This window comes from Ambystoma mexicanum, chromosome 12 (genome assembly GCF_040938575.1).
Source record: "Ambystoma mexicanum isolate Mex_15411 chromosome 12, UKY_AmexF1_1, whole genome shotgun sequence".
Classification (NCBI taxonomy): domain Eukaryota; kingdom Metazoa; phylum Chordata; class Amphibia; order Caudata; family Ambystomatidae; genus Ambystoma; species Ambystoma mexicanum.
In genome coordinates, this window is record NC_090936.1 from 600,159,192 (window position 1) to 600,178,445 (window position 19,254).

Here is a 19,254-nt window from a genome sequence, read left to right on the forward strand (position 1 = left end):
CGTAGGTGAGAAATTGGCAACCTCCACGAATCTGGACATAAAAATGGAATGTTCGACCAAGTCGAACGCAGCTGACTGGTCCAAAGATATTAGAAGGGAGAGGGAGTCCTTGTCCAGATGGTCCAAAAGTCTAGACTTCAACTCAAGAAGAGAGGTCTCTGTACCATAACATGATCTCCCAATCGGATTGATGGGATTTCAAAATAGGGTACTGAGTAAGGTGCTCCGAGATCTGACCATAGGCCACCCTATCTAGTATTTTTAGCAAAAAAGGGGTGTTCGAGATAGGACGATAATTAAGCAGATTGTCCCTAGGTAGCCATGTTTTTTTCAGAATGGGCATGACCATTGTCTGTTTAAGGTCATCCAGGACCTGCCCGCTTTCAGCGAGGTGTTCACAAATTTACAAATGGCTTTTATGAGCAACGGTGGGCATGTTTTTATAATCAGCGAGGAGCAGGCATCCCTCTACAGCGAGTCGCTTTGAGCTGTTCATTAACTTTCTTAAGAATCTCCTCCATTATAGGCTGAAAATTAAATTGTGCGACGGCCGGGTTACATAAAGTAGGTGTCTGGCGGCCAATATCTGCCAATTAAGGTAAAGTCTTCTTTTTACCAACTATATCCGTTCTGATGCCTTGAAGTTTTTCTTGTAGACCATCTTGTATTTGCTGACACCACTTGGCATCTTTTAAAACTATTTGGTCGCCTGGCTGCGGGCCTGACCCATGCTCTTTTAGAATTTTAAAGAGTTCCTTTACATCCGACAGTGCATTTGAAATTCTAGAATTATGAAAATTCATTTTTGTTTCCAAAATGGCCGATTTGTAGGACTTGGCTACATTTTTATACGCTGTTAAGGATGCTGGACTCAGAGCTTCTTTCCAAATGTAATATGCCTTAAGAGTATGAGATTTTTGTTTTTGACGCTCAGCCGAGAACCAGGGTTGACGTTTGTGACCATCTCCTTTTTGTTTTTTTTAGCTTGAACGGTGCTAATGTGTTAGAGATATCGGACATATTTGACGCTAGGCAGTGTGACATGACGTGAAGAGGGGTGTCCTTCAAGAAACTGAGATTGCTGTCTAGTAATGGTTCGATATTAGACAAGGTAAGACGTTTCAAATTACTTCAGCTTATTGTTTATTTTCACTGGAAACGGTACTGAGAGGGAGAAGTGAACAAAAACGTGGTCAGACCACGGGCAGGGTAAATTAAAGACATTATGGCAGGTAGTATTAAGGACCGAAAGACAGTCCAAAGTATGGCCCAGCGCATGTGTAGGCTCAGATACTTGCTGTACAAAGCATATCTCTGATAAGGACTGTTGTAGGTCAGCTGCGTAGTGATCGTCTGCGTCTCCTAGCCAATAGTTAAAGTCTCCCAGGATAACAAATCGTGAGGAGGGCTTCAATAATGGTAACAGATAATTGTTAAGAGCTTCTACCAAAATTGCTTTCTGTGAGGGGGGCGATATGTCAATAGAATATTGACAGTGGCCTCCTCATTCATACCAACTGTTATATGTAGAGAGTCGATACCCTCTGTGATTTGTCCCAGGGATTCCCAAATGGAGATAGCATCTTTAAAAATAAAAGCTACGCCTTCACCTCTACCTTCCAATCTGTCCATTCTGGTCATAGCATATCCAGAGGGAATAGCTAAATTGAGACTAGGGCCAGCTGCACTGTAACCCCAAGTCTCTGTAAGGGCGCAGAGGTCCAAATGATTCTGTTCTCAAGGGCATGCTTGACTAAGGAGTGGGTGTTAAGAGGCATGCAGCATAACTCAGACACCGGTGTAACCCTACGCGGCTGAGAGAACTGCAGGGCAATAGTTTCCTGCTCTAAATGAGTATTTGAGGTGTTAGTTTCGGAAGCGATCATAATATCCTCTCGATGCTGAGAGCTGATCACATTCATCGGAATGGGGTTGTAATTGGTGCAGGGGGAGATGTCAGCCTGCTCCTCGACCTTAATGGGAGCCATTACTCGAATGAGAGAAGAATCGGATGCCTCCGATCTGATAGCGAAGAGAGGTGACACACAGAGGGATGCACTAAAGTGACCAAGCCTAGAGCAAAATTGGGAGGTCGAACCTACCTTAAGTTTGGCAGAAAATTCGGCCAAACGGCTGTAAGAGATATTTCTTTCAGCTGTAGTGGTGGCAAGTACTTCTAAACAGTGTTGCCAACGTCTCAGTGAGGAAAGTAGCTATTGGCTGCCCTAAAAGTCACCAGAAGTAGCTAAATAACATCATTGCCTGATTTGCATAATTGCCTACTCTTGCCCCCAACGATTTTCACTTTTACTGTGGCCCCTCCCCTTTTATCTATTTCATTTCGGTCCATCCCCTTAACCACACCCCTGTGTCTTCTTCTCTGCCTTCAAGCTACCTGCCGCACTGTCCACTTAACACCTTGGCAGAAGAACACTCCTTGCTGAAACACATGCACACATTGTTATCATTAACGGTTAACACCTCCCTTTTAGGTTAACAGTTTGATTTTGCATTATTCCTGTTAGAAAACTGGCGAATGACAACACTTTTTTCTAATGGTTTGGAAATTTGAATAAATGACACAAGTCTCCAAACCAATAGAAACAAAGTAGCTAGATTTCTCGCTAGCCGCTTTTTTAACAGAAAGTAGCTAGGGGGGCGTACTTTCTCGCTAAAGTCGTCAAGTTGGTAACACTGCTTCTATAAACCCCATGATAGATAAAGCTAGTACCACGCCAAGTTGCTGCACGTATGCACGTCCTGAACACGGACTGGTGCAGACTGGCTTAACCCGTCTGCACCGGCGCGTTCGCCGCCGGGTATCAGAGGAAAAGCACTTCCAGGACCGCAACTCCTTCTGGGGAGTGTAGTTCCTACTGAACGAGGCGTGCGGGGTTTAAGCTGTGGCTCAGCTGGGCTCAGCTCAGTGCTCACTGTACAGAGGTTGTAAGTAGGCAGCAAAGGCATCAGAACAGCCCTAGAGATGGTCTCTAAGCAGAGTGCTCTAATCCAGGAACTATTGGGCCAGGAGCCCTATAGAATTAAATACAATTATTTGCTCCTGATGTATCATAAGCCATTCTCACTCTCTTGCTCTCTCTCGCTCTCTATCTCTCTCTTGCCCGTCTTGCTCTATCTCAAGGATCTCCTCTCTCTCTCTCCCTCTCTTGCTCTCTCTTTCTCTTATTGTGTGTGGGGCTCCGTTCTCAGTTGCGTATTAGCTAGAGCCACCCCAGTCGTTGCTACCAGCAGCGTGATCAGGGAAAGTACAATACTATCTTGAAAGATGGGGTGCTGTGTTTTTACAGTTAACAATACAATGAGAGCAGCAGCGACAGAGTCATCCTCCGTGATGGGATCTGATGACTATTTGGGGATATGCATTGTCATTGTGTGTGTCCGTAGGAATGTCGCCTTCACAATGAAAGCACATTCTCCACACAATGACAGCGGGACATGGATAGGCTCTTCCTGGGCTGGTGGGGTTCTGACAGACCTTGTAAATGAACAGAGAATCAGGCTGCAAGGTGTGCAACAGCGTTTGTTATTTTGTATGTTTTGCTAATTCTTACTGTTTGTGCATACTCCAATGGGCACAGTCATCAGCGCTGCCAGCGGATCCAGTCTCAGCATGCCTTGTGCTGGCATAAAAAAAACAAATATCTGGTTTTAATCGGAGCATGACACTTTCCAAGAAAAAAAGGATATATCAAGAGATAAAGTGGTGTGTATTCTCGACCAAAAAAGCTATTAAACCAGAGGACATTATTTGATTGTGTTTTCTTTGAAAAATTGCTATTTTTAAATGTTACAATGTTCATTTCGCATGATCCATATCAGCATATATTATAATCATAATAGAAACGTTGCACGGGTCTTACTCAGCAAAACACATTATTAAAACATAGAAGAAGCCTATACATTATGTCTGGCAGAAGGTTATCATTCCAAGCTGGATAGTCGTGAACACTTTTATTTTACTCTTTCAGATACCCTATGAGAAATACAAAGGGTACAGATAGCACCAATGAGAGTTCATGGCTTCTTTGCATAAAATCAAAGAGCATTTTGGGAACACAAGAAGGACCATGGATCTTTACATTTGACAAATATGTGTGTGAAAAAAGAGTTTTGAGCTTGAATCACTAAATACATAATATCCATTGGGCTATGGGCAATATATCACACCACTCACCCTGACATTAAAGTTATTCAATATACCACGTGAACACATTTAAACAGCCTCAGAATCTGGTGCACATCATCCTTTAGGATGGGGAAGCGCCTGCGTGGGTCCGCCCACGCCTCCGATAATTGAAAGAAAGAACAGCCTCAAAAAAAAAGATGTGAGTAGAAAGTGGCTGCACCATTTGTCGTAGCATAGGGGTTAAGAGTTAGGCTGTTCAGTCTGCAGATGCAGGTTTGGACCTTGCTGTTGGTAGAGTCCTTCTGTGCAATCCAGATACAAAGTGTGTTTAAAAAAAAAAAAGATGTCACTTCATTGGGTCCGAGGTTGACCTGCTTCTTGTTTCTGAAAGAGAGGGTCTAACTCCAGACGAAGGTTTAAGCTGGGTTTCAGGGTAAGTCTTTCTGTGCATATGCGGTCATGGACATGTACAATCTCCAATGTACAAGCATCCTAAGATAATTATATATGTATTTAGGATATTGGTCCCATGTAGGGTATCCCAAATGCAAACAATGAAAGTGGAGTGGTCAGCAAACCTGATGCTGTTGTTATAGGAGGAAAAAGCTCTGATAGCTACTGTCCAAGAAGGTTGCCTTCCAAGTGAATACTCAGCAACACACAGAGAAAAAAGGCATTATAGAATATAAGGGGAGGGATCAAGGATGATCAAATTGTTGATTATAAAATATGAAATTGCACAGCAATTTGTAGGCTGTATAGAGTTTTGAAAGGGCTTCCTGGCCCAATTTGACCAGCTGTTTAGACAAATTATGATTCGTGCATGAAGTTCTCTTTGTCACAAAGCACATGCCACAAGAAACACTTGGCCGTCATTTGACAACCTAACAATGCTGCATCTTTTTCCAGGAAACCTTGACTCAAGAACAGGATGCACTCAATCCCCAGGCTCTGAACAGGTTGCATGGATGTTGGATGCAAGGAACAGATAGCGGGAAAGGAAGAGAACAGACACAATAGGAAAGAAACCAAAGAATGTGTGCCAATGTGCTGTAGACAGAACATGGAACTAGTAATGAATCGCAAGATAACGATATAAGAGTGAGAGAGAAATGGCTAAATAATTCCTAAATTCTTTAATATGGACTTTATCCAGACAACTATATCCCTGAGGTGACACGAGGCAATATCACAAGGATGAAAAATACGATGTTGGCAGAGAATTAAAAAAAAGACCGGTGTGTTTGTAAAGTGACTGGAGAAAATGAACAGATCTTCCATAAAACAATTAGCACATTCTAGGAATAAGACATTCAACTGGCCTATTAAAAATGGACTGCCCCAAAGTAACAGCAACACAAGATGCAGATAGAACATTGGCTGGCGCCCCTTTTGTGTAAACTAATATAGCCCAATGGGGGAGTGTTCTACTGAAGAGCTCTGGGTATAACCAAAATGGAGTACCACATGATCAATGAGGATTCATTGAGGCTTCATTAAATATGTGGTTCCGAAGATTTATATGAAAAGTGATATGGCGTTCTGCTCATTTATAATGAATAAATGTTTACAGGCCTGTAATCGATGGATCCTTGGAAGCATTAGCTTACACACATCTTTAAAGGATAACTCGGGATTAATTATGACTATTTAAAGAAGGATTAGCCTCATGAAGAATGCTCGGCTCTGGGCATGTTCGGGTCTTTTTTTATAAGGAACAGGTGACAACGTTTAGTATCCTGATCCCGGGCACCACCTTCACATTCGGGAACATGCATTTTGCAAGCCCCTGGATGTTGTTCAGGTTGAGGATCTTTCTAGGAACAAAATAAAAGTGCAGTCCATACTTATTCCGGTGCCCCTTGTAAATTAAAATCGGGGATGTTTGGAAGCCGTCCTGGATGTCAGATCATTAGTTAACGTTGAGTAAATTAACCTGATGACTAAAGGTGGAGTAGCTCAATGGGCTCAGAGTGCCTGCCGAGGGGCATGAAAGCCCCATACTTGCTAGGGTCCACTCAACCTTTCGTTCTTCGGTGGTCACCCATTTGAAATGAGCGCCATTTGCTCCGGTGGTATCATACGGTAGTTATTATTACATCATGCAGTAATTCAAAAAGGAAAACGTTTGAATAACCTTCAGGGAAATACAGGGTTATTCCGTATGTTTTGGCAGAATTGAGAGCAGGTGGCCAGGTCAGTATGTCTTGACAGTAAGATTATCCACTGCACGTCATCACTGAGGATTTAATAAAGCAACTAGTGGACAAGGTGTGCACGCCCCACCCCGCTGGTCTTAGCAAATACCAAATTCACAAAATCAAAGTAAAGGACGGAGTCCATAGACTATATCAGATCGATGTAAGTGGAGATTTCCTGCGCTGTCGATAGAGGGAGAATCCAGTGCGGAAAAAAAAGTCTGCATATAACATCTGTAAAGCATCAGCGGTACAACCTTCACAACCAACATGGAATGCAAAAAACACCACCACCAGTGTGAAAAGATGGCATCTAAATAATTCATATGACCAGAAAACGCATTTCCAAATTTTCAGATACATTTTTCCTAAGAAATCAATTTTAAAATTAGGCCAATCTTAATCTCTAAAAATAGTCCCAAAAATCACGTGACTTGGGTTTTCGAGTAAAGGCAGAACTTCGTTGTGGGAATAAGCAGACCAATAAGGGAACGAAGAAAGCACTTATGCCACAGAGAAGGCGGAATTATGGGCAGCAGGAACGGCCCCAAAGGCAGCCTCATACATGACTGATGTGATATTTTATTTATATCGCGCTCGTACACAAGTGTCTCAGAGCGCGACCAAGCAAAGGGAGGGGAACAAGGGAGAACACAAAAATAAAAACAACGATCTTACTAGGCCCGGTGACATTAAGAATGCGCATGTGCATGGAGAAGGGAAAAGGGGGAAAGTGCGTGGAAGGGAGAGAAGTGGAAAGTGCAGAATAGAGGAGAGAAAAGAATAAAGAATAAGTTAAATAAATAAATAAATACAGGCAATGAAAAGGTGGTAGTGCAGCCAGCAAGTAGCAAGTGCAAGATCCATCAGATAGGGTATATCTGATGTGCAGAAGAAGAGTGGGGGACTGTATGGGCACAGATACAGAACCCAGTGCAATGGGTGGCCCAGAGGCACTGCAGGAGGGAGGCAGGGTGAGCAGGTACCTGGGACAGAAGGACAGAGGGTGTCCAGGTGCAAGGTGCCAAGAGAGAAAACAGGTCAGCAGGGGAGAAGAGGGGCGAAGGCGGAAGCGAAGACGAAGGTCTTGAGGTACTTCCGGAACTGGAGATGGTTCTCCTGAAGTTTCACGCTGCCCGGGAGGCTGTTCCAAAGGGAGGCTGCAGCCAAAGACAGAGATCTGCCCCCAGCTTGTTTATTTGAAAAACGACTGACACTGAGGGAGTTAGAAGTAGAGGAGCGGAAGGCTCGAGGGGGAGGTATTTGCAGAGGGATTGTGGAAGGTATTTTGGACCCAGGCCCCAGATAGCCTTGTGGACAATGCAGAGAGTTTTAAATGTAATCCTTGCATCCACTGGGAGCGAATGAAGGGAATTCAGAGCTGGAGAGATACGATCCCAGGGCTTGAGGCCAAGGACAAGTCTTGCAGTCCTGTTCTGGATTAGTTGCGGAGGGCGGAGAGTGGAGGCAGGTAGATTTAGAAAGAGGCTGTTAGAGTAGTCCAACCTGAAGAGAACGAGAGCTGGACACAGAAACACACGTGCCTGGGTGCACACACCGGATGACATTCACCCTGCATGAGAATCAGGTAAGGCCACACATGTAAACGACACCCGGTGCATGAGCACACATCCGGAAATGACATCTTAGCTAATGCTATGCTACGACAAAGTGGTGATAATAACACATAAGCTGTCCACCACAATGAAAAACATAGGCTTCAATTTCATGAGAATCCTGCATGCATATGAGGCATGTGCATATCACCCGTGCAATAGTGATGCATACCAGCAGGTGACCCCACCACAGCAACAGGCTGCGAACATGCAGATAACATCCGATGCACAGTGCGATACAAAATCGAGTAGGGAGTGGCTATAGAAGTGGGCATGGCCATGTTCTGCTGGGGGTGGCCTATAGCAGGGGCAGGTGACGTAGGCAAGGGCCACATGGCCCAAGAAAATACTACATCACGAGGTCCAGCACACATGTTCTTTGGGCCACCCAGCATGGTCTCAGGTGGTCTTGTTTGCATCCAGTCCGCACACTGCAAACCAAACTCCCCCTGCTTCGGTTTTTAAGTAGACTGCTGTCTGTACACAAATCCCTTCCTGGCTCAGGATACAGGCAATTTCATCACCAAGTAAGTCACCTTCATTAGGTAACTAAACGTTCTTATGTTCACCTTGAAACACCATTTGTTGTATAGGCGCCTTACAAATATCAAATAAATAAAATAAAATGCATAGGATGACCCAAACATAGTGTGCTTAATAGATCTTCTTGAGCGCTCATTCAGGAGTTCAGCTCCCCTGCTGCCTGCATGTCCTGTGACAATCAGTAGCTCTTAAAAGCCTGCAAGGAATGCCTACAGGTATGTACCTAGTCCCTAGGGAGGCACCAATCTTCTCAAACTAAAGGCTGTGTCAATTTAAAGGTGCTTATGCTGGTCAACGAAAGACCTCAAGGTACTTACTTATACCAGCCATCTTCAGTCCATCCTGAAGTCATCCAAGAGAGCATCAGTTCGAAAAGGGAAGAGAAACATCACCAATATAAACTACTGGGTGCTTGGTATACAATCAAAGAGCACTTTGAGAACATAAGAACCAACACATATCTGTGACAGGATAAAAGCCAGCCGCCCTTCTGAAACCACAATGCACACCAGCATTTCTGCATATTTCATTTATGATAACACCCTACCAGTAAAGTGATAACGAACTTGAGTCATATATGCTAATTTGGGGAGCATTAACCTTCAGGGGTCAGGTGCTGGATGTCCTGCTTTATCAGGCAGACACCATCCCTACTGCACTCACAGGCTTTGACTAAAATCATGCCGCGGCCCAGGGACTGAGGAAGCCTGGCAGTGCCCCACTTCAAGTCCAGCTTTTGGAGACTGCCAGGGCTCGGCCACGGATAACCCCTGCCCACTTAAAGCCCGCCCTATACCTAGGATGCGGAAACTGTACCATAGTAGTTGAAGGGAAAATACAAAGAGATCATAATGTGTGCATTTGGGCTAAGCCAATCCCGTCATGCACATGCATGAGGCTGCGGGGCTCAGACATCAATGGAGAATCGCCAAATTCTGAATGCCTTGTAGAGAGAGGCAGACAGCAATAATCCCCCAAAAAGGCGGATCAGTGCCAGACCACCATTTCTGTGAGGTATATTGCTGCAAAATGGCACCTCCACCTTACAGGGCAGGGGTCCGCTTGCCTCTCGAGATGTTTTGAACCACAACTCTTATTACCTGCAGATGGTATATTCAATGGAAAGGGATCATGGGATATGTCGTTCAAAATATCTGGACAGTCGAACTTTGCAGACCCCTGCTCCAGGGATAAATCACATAGACTAGGGGCCCTATTTTCATGTAGGTGTTAAGTACCGAAAAGGACGTTAAAAGGCTTAACAACCTTTTCAGTACTTAAGACCTATTCTGAAGTTGGCGCATTCCTCCGAAGTCGGAAGGAATGTGCCAATTTCTGAATATATGTGGTAGTTGCTGGGATGGGTTGGAAACCAGCCTAGCAACCACCACATTCGGAAACTGGCTTTTTGGAAGCCTATTTTTGTGGCACTCCGCCAGTTTAATATGTGCACTAAACATGCACACAAATACGGTACCCTTTTGGTGCCGCTAAACTGGAGGAGTGTCACAAGAAGCCTTGTTTGGTGTAAATGAAAGTGTTCATATACACCTATGTGTTGTATATATATGGACACTTTCATGTACACCAAAGCGAGCAGCTTCAACGTTGCAGCATTGAAGCTGCTTGCTTTGGTGTACATGAAAGTTGTCATATCCACCGCACGGGTGTATATGAACACTTTCATTTAAACCAAAGCGAGCAGCTGCAACGTTGAAGCTGCTTGCTTTAAGTGAAAGTGTTCATATACACCATAGAGGTGTATATGAACACTTTCCTATACACCACAGTAAGCAGCTTCAACCTCCTGCAATGTTGAAGCTGCTCACTTTGGTGTATAGGAACGTGTTAATTTCTGTTCTCGGCAGCATTTTTGTAAAATAACGAATCTGTCATTATTTTACAAAAATGCTGCCGAGATTGGATTGCGCCCGTAAACCCTTCAAACAGGCGCAATCCACATAAATCACTGTCGTGCTCTCCGAGGACGCCCAGGCCCACTTGAGAAGAGCAGTGGAGCCTGCGCGTCCTCTTTTGGCGCAGTGAATCGTGCTGTTTAGCACCTTCACTGCGCCAAGATGAGAATATGGGCCAGATTCTGTTGAATGTCCTAATGCAGTGGGATCACGGGTGTGTGACCTTTTGCTAGCCAGATGCTTCGGACTACAGCTTCCATCAGGCCTACTCAGTACAGTCGATGGTGAGGGATCAAGGGAGTTGCAGTCCAAAATATGTAAAGAGCCACAGGTTCCAGACCACTGGACTAGACTAAGGGCTTCATTACAAGCACAGCGGCGATGTAAAAAACGGTATCCAGTTAAAATTTCGAATGCACAATTTCGAATGCAATAATGTCTAAAAAAAAATGGCAATTTTCTTTTCCGAATCTATATATTTTTTATTTTACAGGTTTTTTTTGGGTTTAGTTAGTAAAAAAGGGTCAATTAAAAAAATAACAGGGGGTTGGGGGAGCCCCCCTTTAAAAAATAAAAATAAATAATCAACCTTTTTTTTCGACGTTTTTCATTTGACATTAAGGCATCCAAAATTATTACATTCGAAAATGTCACTATAAACCATAAAAAACAGTGTTAATGAATCAGTAGCTATGTTACCGCTGCATCACCACGCCGCCGTACTAAAGGTTAGGGAGTGAAGTGGAGAATTCAACTCCTTCAAAGAGCTGGAGGTAAATATGCCACTTTACCACTGAAAATTAGAAACATGGGGGGAATTACAGCCAGCAAAATTACTGCCAGCAGTAATTCCACCAAAATCCCCATAGACTCCTATGGCACCACCTACCGGCACTTGTAATGCAGCGGTAATTCTGTCAGACCAAGTGGCAGTAAAGGTAAATGCGTTCAGTGGTATTTCGGTCAATTTACCACCAAACTTGAAATGAGGCCCTAAGTGTGGAAGACAGCACCATGGAATGATGTAAATACGGATCATCAGAGAAAAGTAAACACCCATGTGAAATCTTTACTCTCCTCTGTAAGTAGCTCAGATCCAAAGAGCACACGTGTAATCCAGAACCAATGCTGCATTGTACCTAGAAAGCAAATATCATGTGGATGGAGATTGGGTTAAAAGCAAATCGCATTACAATATAATGGCACCAGTAGAGTGGTGAGCAAAGCACATGTAAACTCAAAACTTGCAGAGATTACATGGCATGACCCAGGTGGCATCAATGGGCCAACAAACAGAAAGAAGCAGCCACATGTAGCAACAAGCTAGAGGACATGACAACAGCCCCTCTGCACTGCCATCATCTACATATCCCTTGCCCAGTCAAACCAGGATTGCGTGCCATCCCAGCGTTACTGCAGCGTTAATGCAGGTGGCAGGTTCGAGTGTCAGGTAGGGAGGCACTAGCTGTGGAAGCGCAACCTGACGCGCCATCTCTACCTATCTGGGCAGGTGCCAGAAGTGCAGCGGATCCCAACGTGGAAGCACATTTGAAGATACATTTGTCACAAAGCACCAATGTTACTGCCAAACTCAAGCGTGCATACCACAGATGTGGGTGCCCTTAAAGAGATGCTTCAGTCGCAGAGGTAGTGAGGGCATAGCCGGCCGAGGCATGGGCAGTCTGTGCCGTCGCCCCGAGCCCAATGCTCTTGGGGACCCCGCAGATACCTGCTGCCGTGAATAGAACAAGTAACGAGGGCTGGGCTGCTGTGACAAGACCACACAGACCAAGCAGAATACAAACCCATAACTACGTACTCAACCCAAGAAGATGGAGTAATGAGGCACAAGCCTCGGTATCCAAAATCACCGCTGATGGATATAAATCTATCAGCAAGAAGAAGAACAAGCGCTGCTTCCAGCCACAGGGCTTTTCTTTGTGTCTGTTTTAGAGAGGCTATGCTGTCTGCTCCCAGCCCCCTGTGACACGCTTCTAGAGAGAAATACCTCCCGCCCATCAGACCCGTGGGGCCTCACAGTTAGGGCTTATCCCCGTCTTTGTTTAAAGTAATGGCCATTTAAGAACCTTTGATTTGGGCAAGGGGTTGAAAAGGGGAATTTTATTCAGAAAGCACATACAGAAAAAATAGTTTCCGCCCAAATCTGTCTTCTTTGAAGACATTTAAAATATGTTGACAAAAAAGAGTTTTGCATCAATAGTATTCATATGTCTGCATTTGTTGTGTTCAATACATTTTTTTGGGGCAGGCGTGTCATATTTCACTCGCATCACATAAAACATGCCTTTGTCAAATGATACAAAAGGTTACCATTTCACATTATCTTTTATTATGAATAAATCTTGAAAGACAGCCTACAAGCCATGTTTTAAACAATTTTGTGGAACTGCATTCTGGTATTTGTAGTCTTCGAGATAGGGTGAAAATAGCGCAACATTTGTACTCTTTTTGCTTAACATATTTCTATAAGGATTCCTATATTGCTGCAGAACTTTATATGATGTTTATAGTTTTCAAGTCCGATTTATTAAACAGTATTGTGTGGTGGGGGGGGGCAAGGATCAGAGGGCAAATTTGTTGTGATGATTTACCAGGTCCATGGAAGTGGGGAGAGAGGCTGCTGGAGTGAAAATGTTCTACCTGGCCCTGTGCTGATTTTCAGGGTACAAGTTGAGATTACATGTGGGTTGACAGCGTCCATCCACTTTTTCACAGTGCCAACTCCATCCCCCTTGGGTGTTTTTAGGTCTTTGCACAAGTTTTTGCCCACCAGGATTTGAACCCACTAATCCACAAAATTACGTGAAAGTGTCTTCAAAACACATGTCTTGTATTGATATTTTGCTTTCCATAGACTATCTCAATATAGATGCTTGGGTCAAAAGGGTACACACCTTTTATACTTTGCCAGGAGTGTTCTAGAAAAATCTCCCTGGCAGTTTTTTTCCGGGTATTGATGAATCATTTTGTGAAAGACAATGCTCATTTCTATTTTTCATGTTCTGCTATTAGGAAAGGCCAGTTAAATTAAATCTGCGTATTTTACTTTAGGATACGTTCAGTCCCTGTGCATATGATAATGATAACCTACACTTTCTTTGGACTTGAGTCCTATTGATGACATTTGCAGACCTGCGGCTTTGCTTACTCTCACTGCCTAAGTACCTTTCCGGTAAATAGGCTTTGTTACGATTGCAATATCCTGCAGCAAAAGCACTTTGCGCTGTCTGGCCCAGGGTCAATCCCTGCCCTTACATCATTGGAACGTGCAGTCACATTAGGTATGTTTGAATTACTTACTTTATTACTCTTTGTTCTGCTCTTGCTCGTCACAGCACTTTTTTGAGGTACCCATCTCTACTGAATGATTCAGCTCACTTGGTCGGCTACTCCAAAATAAACCTTACTCATGATATTGCTACAACCATAATATTAACAGTTAAAATTCAGATATTGAATGTCTGTTTATTTGATCCTAACGGATATGAATGACTCATTTTGTCACATTATTTTCTGTGATGCAAATAAAGGGGTGTGCACATCTGTTGTCGCCTGGGCCCCGCAAATTCTAGGGCTGGCCCTGAGTGAGAGAAGTGCCCCTAGCACAGCTCAATAGGCATTCAGCCATAGCCCACAAAAAGAGGTAACGATTGCAGCGGTCCCTAAAGGCACAAACCCACGGCATGGAGAAAATTGGCCGAAAACCACAGCCCTCACATACACCCCACATGGCACAGGAAACCAATGCGTGTTCTGCGCACGTCTACAAGTACATGCAATCAGCAAATGGACAGCGAAGCCCACGTGATCACCCCCTTTGCACTGTAGGAAATACCCACAAGGCATTTTTGATTTCGATGCGGCTAGACAACTATATCTGTGCCCTTTAGGGATTCCAATAAGGGTCAGCAACAAATGCACTGAAGTGGCATCGGTTGACATTTGAGTGTCCCAAGGCCTAGTTAGATAGTTTTGTTTTGCCCTCCCTTTTCCTTTATACCCTTGTCTTGTTGCACCTCAAAACACATTGTGTACAGGCGCAATATAAGTACCCAATAAATAAATAAATAAATAAATCTGCAATGGTGGAAGTTAGCTGTCAAATAGTAGTAATTCTTACCTGCCCCTGTCCATACCATACTGTCATGATCTCTGCTTCCAAAAGGTCAGGGTTTTCCCAACTCCCTTGGAAGCAGATCCATAACCCAGGTTCCGAGTGCCAACCAGTCCCAATTGGGACCTTTTGGACCCAGTCCTGGCGCCAGTGGCACCAGGCTCATAAATATGCCCAGTCCCAGCTCTGGAAGCGCCGGGCTCATAATGCTTGGGTGGACTTACCTGCAGCAGACCATGCTGCTTACTTGCCTGCCAGTTGAGCCTCTAATCCTCTTCTGTTTGGAACTACTTTTCCTGTTGGGTGGGGCAGGAGCCACTCCCTAGATTCAGAACACTGGAACTCTTCTGGAAAGCAGGAACTCTTTTCTTACCTAGGCGTGGCTGTGGAAGGAGTTACCTAAGCACTACAGGAGGCTATTTAAACCACACCCGATGGATGAATCTTGCTTTGCGTTATTCTGCATCCTCTGCAGCAGAACGCTCATCGTGTCTTCTGCATCTGATCCTGGGCCTAAGGAAAAAGGCTTACCATCCTGAATCCAGTCTTCAGCAACACCTATAAAGACAAGAAAGAACAGGTTAGCATTACGGTCTTCAGTGACAGCTCTTCACTTACCTGGTCCATCGGCTGTCACCAACGCCTCGCGCTGCATTCCGGCATCTGAAAGACAAAGGCTTACCTACTCTTCGTGCGCTCCGGAGGTCTTCACACTGCATTCCGGCATCTGAAAGACAAAAGCTTACCAACTCTTCGCACGCTCCGGAGGCCTTCGGCGCTGCATCCCGCATCTGAAAGACAAAACAAGGTGCGTTTAAAGACATTGGGGAACTTTAATACTCACGTGCCATTACTCCTTTCCACATCTAACCCAGTGGGTATTCTGGCACCCTGCAGCCGCTCCGAACTTGTACCTGCAAAATAAAAAGACAGTTAGAGCGCATCGTGAAGCAGGCAACAAGCGCTTACTTACGTGCTTCCAGGCGCTTCTATTCATCACACGGGCTCCATCTTCAACTCACTTCAGCCCGTCATCCGCCATCGCCGGAACCCTGCAAAACAAGAAACATTATTACTAAAGACTTTAAAGACATTAGAATTACTCGAAACTTACCGTTCGTGCAGTAAACGACGGACAGCAGTCCTCTGAAGTCAAGAGGCCTGCTCCCCTTATCCAGTGAAGAAACTGGTTACAGCACCCTGCCCCGAGGCAGATGGAGAGCACGGCGTTCACTTACCTAAGGTGAGAGCGTTAACCTTTGGGGTTCTACAGGAGAAGAGAAAGGGAAGAAGAGAGAGACATTCAATAACCCAGTTCCTTAATCCCATATTTTCTATCTGCAGACATCTTACCCTTCAAGTCAGACATACAGTGCACAGAGGTCCAGCCCAAAGAGCCAGCCGTGTGTTACAGATCACCTTTGAAGATACGGTATACGCCCAGTCAAGACCGGCGCCTCTACGGGAATCAGGTGAGCGTTACAGAACGCAAAGCCTACCACAAAACTCCCGTCCAGGCGCTATGGAAACCTCGGATACTGACCAGCTAGCCCAGTTACTTGGGGAACTAAGGGCAGAAGTGCATGCAGCCCGTCAGGAAACGAACGCTCTAAGAAGGGAACTGATTATTTCCAAGGAGCGAACAGATGATCTCGCTAGACAATTGCTACAGTCACAAGCCGGACAGACCCCGTTACCCGCATCTGGGGGAAATCTTCCTTCTACGTCCTCTATGATTCCAGTGCAGATCAACCTACCTGGGAATGTACCTCTGGCTCTGCCCGAACGATTTTCTGGTGACCCAAAGAGGTTTGCAGTATTTATCAATCAGTGCCGGTTGCATTTCTAATGCCGGCCAGCAGCCTTTCCAACTGATCAAGCTAAAGTAGCTTTCGTGCTTTCGTACCTTAGTGGCAATGCGGCAGACTGGTCGATCCCTCTAGTAAATCAAGATGATCCGGTCCTCCATGATTTTCAAGCTTTTCAGCTCAGTATGGAAAAACTGTTCGGAAGACATTCACAGGGGCAGGCCTTGGACAATGAGCTTCTTTCGTTGCGACAAGGTAATCAAGACCTTTTGGCTTATATTGCGTCTTTCAACAGACTGATAGTGGAAACTCAATGGCCTGAGGACAAAAGGATTACGCTGTTTTATAGAGGTCTACGTGGAGAGCTCAAAGATGTGTTAGCCCAAGTAGTGAATCCCCCACAAGATTGTTCGGACTATATAGACTTAGTCGTTCAAATAGATCACAGACCGCAGAACAGGAAGGCCGATCGTTCCAAGTTTGATGCTCGAGTATTTTCCAAACCGCCAACTCCTTCCAAAGGAGTAGACTCCGGGGAACCCATGCAAATAGGGGGTCTGAAAGGTCCTCTAACACAAAAGGAGCGGGAAAGGAGAAAACAGTTGCAATTATGCCTCTATTGCGGAAACTTAGGGCACTTTCTTCGAGACTGTCCGGTGAAACCTGCCAAGAAGGCAGTAGGAGCTGCAGTTACCAAAGTTACAAACTCTGAGCAGGGAAACGACCTCGCCCGACAAGAATAGAGGTCCTCTTGCCGAGCGTGAAAACCAGTTCCGTGACCTCGCATTTCGTGATACCTATGGTCCTCATTAGCCCTGATAATCCGGATCGATTACATGCAATTGAAGCTTACGTCGACAGCGGTGCCATCGGCAATTATGTGGATCATGAAATGGTTTTGAGGATGAATCTAACTCTTTGTCCCAAGGCTGTAAAGGACGTCATTACTACGGTGGATGGTACGGAGATAGCCTCCGGGCCAGTAACGCATACCACTCAAGAGGTGACGCTAGTAAGTCAAGATGGACACCATGAGAAGATCGTGTTCGATGTGATCAAGGCCCCTCAGTTTCAGATTATTCTAGGAATACCTTGGTTAGAGAAACACAATCCTCTGATCGATTGGCGAGCAAGAACGGTCCAGTTTCCAGAATGTGTCTCTACTTGTCACCCTCCACCTGTTGTTGCACTGGCAGCAATTTCTTCAGAGACTCCCCAGTTACCTCCCGAATACCTAGAATACCAAGATGTTTTCCGGAAGGATCAGGCTAACTCTCTACCTCCTCATAGGTCTTATGACTGCCAGATAGACCTGATACCTGGATCTACTCCTCCTTGTAGTAGAATTTATGCCCTCACCGAGCCTGAGAACCTTCACCTTCGACAATACCTGGATCAATACCTGGCAAATGGGTTTATTCGTCCTTCCAAGTCCCCTGCTTCTTCAGCTTTGTTCTTCGTTCCAAAAAAGGAAGGAGACCTTAGAACTTGTATAGATTATCGCTCCCTGAACCAGATCACCGTTAAGAATAGATATCCGTTACCTTTGATCCCTGAACTCCTGGACCAAGTCAGAAAAGCATGCTTATATACAAAGCTGGATCTTAGAGGAGCTTACCACTTGGTACGAGTAAAAGAGGGCGATGAATGGAAGACGGCCTTCCGCACCAAGTATGGGCTATTTGAATATCAGGTCATGCCCTTCGGACTTTGCAATGCCCCGGCCGCCTTTCAATATTTTATGAACAATGTCCTCAGAGAGCTCATAGATGTGTGTGTTGTTGTTTACATTGACGACATCCTCGTTTATTCTTCATCGGAATCTGAACATCGGAAACACGTGAAAATGGTCCTCGAAAGATTGCGTCAACACAAACTTTTCGCTAAGTTGGAAAAATGTGTTTTCAACGTGACTGAAGTTGAATTCTTGGGATTCATATTATCACCTGGCGGAGTGCGTATGGATTCAAAGAAGGTCGATGCAGTTCTCAAATGGCCATCACCATCCTCCGTAAAAGGTGTGCAAAGCATGTTAGGCTTCGCTAACTTTTACCGCAGGTTTATCCCCGAATTCTCTCGAATAGTCCAGCCCATCACTGCCTTGTTAAAGAAAAACAAACGTTTTGAATGGTCTACCGAGGCGGAACAAGCTTTCCAGGATTTGAAGACTAAATTTATCTCTGCACTAATCTTAAAACACCCTCGCCCCGAACTCCCCTACATCGTGGAAACTGATGCTTCAAGCCTTGCCATGGGGGCAGTTCTATCACAAAAGGACCCGGTAACCAATCAGTTGCATCCCGTGGCATTTTGGTCCCGCAAATTATCGCCTCCTGAAATCAATTACACGATTACTGACAAGGAACTTCTGGCTATCAAGTCTGCCTTTAAGGCTTGGCGGCATTATCTGCTGGGGGCCCGACACACCGTTACTGTGATTACGGATCACCGAAACCTGCAATATTTGAAAACCGCAAAAGCCCAATCCTCTAGACAACTCCGTTGGGCATTATTCTTTGCCGAGTTTGACTTCATAATTACCTATCGACCTGGTACAAAGAATGGTAAAGCTGATGCCCTTTCTCGGATGGGAGTGGAAGAACACTTGATCAACCCTAAACCTGTACCAATCATTCCCGAACAAAGAATTCTGGGTGTAATCGCCACAGAATCCATAGAGGAAGTTAAGGATAAAGCCAGGCAACTTGTAACTCCAGCAGACATACAGAATTGGCATCTGCAGGGAAAGGACTTTGCAGTAAAGGACAACTTATTGTATTTCCAAGAACGATTATACCTACCCAGCACAGATTTACAGAAAAAAGTAATCTCTTGTTATCACTATTCTTTAATGGAAGGACATCCCGGTATGGCCAAGACCTCAGAAAAGA